The sequence below is a fragment of the Rhinopithecus bieti genome, unplaced genomic scaffold, assembly GCF_001698545.2.
Source record: "Rhinopithecus bieti isolate Rb0 unplaced genomic scaffold, ASM169854v2 scaffold_18153, whole genome shotgun sequence".
NCBI lineage: Eukaryota > Metazoa > Chordata > Mammalia > Primates > Cercopithecidae > Rhinopithecus > Rhinopithecus bieti.
This window is the reverse complement of record NW_016809139.1, coordinates 830,902-833,260: the sequence shown is the minus strand read 5'-3', so window position 1 is coordinate 833,260 and position 2,359 is coordinate 830,902. Positions and strand designations below refer to the sequence as shown.

General features: G+C 52.0%; 1 protein-coding gene across 1 annotated transcript in view; it reads right to left on the bottom strand.

The window, feature by feature from the left end:
* The window catches only part of POFUT2 (protein O-fucosyltransferase 2), a 30,623-nt gene that overhangs the window by 22,946 nt on the left and 5,318 nt on the right, over positions 1–2,359 (bottom strand). The gene's annotated exons all lie outside the window — the stretch shown is intronic.

Sequence of the window (2,359 nt, the reverse complement as noted above, 5' to 3'; positions counted from 1 at the left end):
CGGCGCGGGGTGCTCTGGCTCCCCCGAGCTGGGGACGGGGCGGGACCCGCGCATGAGAGCCTGGGTTTCCAGTCGGGGGGCGCCGTCGAGCTCCGCGCCTGCGGCCTCCTGGGTGTCCCCAACCCTGGACCCCCGCGGAGGGGGCACCCGAGCTGGAGCCTGGCCTTCTAAGGAGCCCTGGAGGGACTGCGCTACTGAGGCGCGGGGCTCGGTGGGGTGATCCAGTGACCGCGGGGATCCGGAGCGGCCGCCCCTGCGCTGCCAGCCTCCCACCCCGCCACTTCTGCGAGGCGTTATTAAAGGTCTGGTTTCGGAAGCCAGGTGCCTGCCCGCCGCCACCACACACCGCCACCTCCAGGCAGCTCCCGCTGCTCCCCGAGGGCACCAGCACTGGCCGACAGACCTGGCCTGGGGTGCGGCGCTGGCAAGCCTGGCCTTCTGAGGGGACGCCACGCTGATTAGTGCAGGCAGCCCCCAAAACTGTATAACTGGACGAATTTACCAAAAAAGAAAATACTAATGCCCATTATCTGTTAAATTTGAGATTAATTTGTTATCATGTGTCCTCACACAGAAAATTCCAGGCCCAGAGAGCCAAGCTGGTAAATCGTATTTAGAGAAGAAATAATAGGAGTCCAGCCGCTCCATGGACGAGGAGGGGCCGCTTCCCTGCTTGATGTATGAGGCCAGCATTGCCTTGATAGCAGAGTTGGACGTCACCAATCACAGACCAATGTCTTTCATGAACCAAGACACAGCATTTAAAAAAATTAGCAAATGGAATCTGTATCTGCCTATTGTTTACCAAAAAAGCCGAACTTTGTAAAATACTTGAAGAGATTTATTCTGAGCGAAACATGACCTCAGCCTCAGGAGGTCCTGAGAACTTGGCCCAAGGCAATTGTTGTACTGCTTGGTTTTAGACATTTCAGGGACACAGGATATCAGTCATGACGTACATGTGAGGTGTGCATCGGATTGATCCAGAATGTCAGGACGACTCCAAGCGGAAAGGCCTCCAGGTCATACGTGGATTCAAAGGTGTTTCTGATTGGCGATTGGTTGAAAGAATTAAGTTACTATCTGAAGGCCTGGAATCGATAGGAGTGTCTGGGTGAAGGTAAGGGCTGTGGAGACCAAGATCCTTATTATATGGATGAAATCTCATAGGTGTCTGTCCTTAGAGGCAATACATGGCAAATGTTTCCTATTCAGACCTTCACAAGGCACTTGATTCTCAGCCAGTCTCCTCAGGATCCGAAAAGGAGCTGGAAGGGGAAGGAGACTCTACAGAATATGAATTTCCCCACAAGACACGGCTTTGTGGGCCATTTCAAAATTTGTCAAAGTGATACATTTTGGGGTAAAATACATTGATGCTTTGAGGGCCTGCTGTCACGTGATGCTATACCAGCGTCAGATTGGAACTTGGTGCCTTGCTGGTATAGAGTCTGCTCTGTCAGTCTAATAGTCTGTTTTAGTGTCAGTCTGGTCAGCTGCACCTGAACTCCAAAGGGAGGTGGGTATAATGAGGTATGTCCAATCCCCATCCGTTCGTGGCCTGAACTCATTTTTCAGCTTTCTTTGGAATCCCCCTGGTGGAGAGGAGGGGTCCATTCAGTGGGTTGAGAAAGCTTAGATTTTTATTTTTGGTTTACGCTCTGAAGCAAAAATTAAAATGTTTAACCCTGATAGGGTTATTTTAAAGCTGCAGGAATCAAGGCAGGTTGCCATGGGTAAGAGGATAGACAGGCAGGTCATGTAGCAGGACGAGCTGCAGACAGAACCCCTCAGATACCGGGTTAAGGAAGAATTTGGCTTCATTTGGCCGGCAGCTTCCGCAGACTTGCATCTCAAGAACTGAGCTCCCTGTTAAAGAGTTCCTGGCTCTTTTTAAGGGCTTACAACCCTAAGGGGTCCACGTGAAAGGGTCGTGATAGATTGAGAGCACATGTGGCTAGAGTGGGGGGGTTAATCTTTTAACCTCAGACCTGAGGCCATCAGTGGCACCGGCTGGTCTTGCCACGGACTTCATTCCTGTTGTTTTTCAACTTTTCCTTCTCTTCAGAGACAGGAGACAGTAAAAGAAATGGCCTCTCTCCTCAGTCAGAGCGGAGTCCTGAGTGATTTGTTTTTCTAAGACCACCAGAGCGAGCACAAAAGAACCAGCGAGTAGGCAAGGCTAGGAGCAAAACTGCAAATTTGTTCTTTGGTCATCTAGCTTCAGGGAAGAAGGTATGGGGGTGAGGTCTGTCGGCCTCCGGCAAGGGAGGCCGAGAGAGTCGCCCGGCAGAGCTCTCGGGTGGAGTTCCTGATGCAGTCCCGACAAAGGTGGGGGCTGAGGAAGCCCACGCGGCGC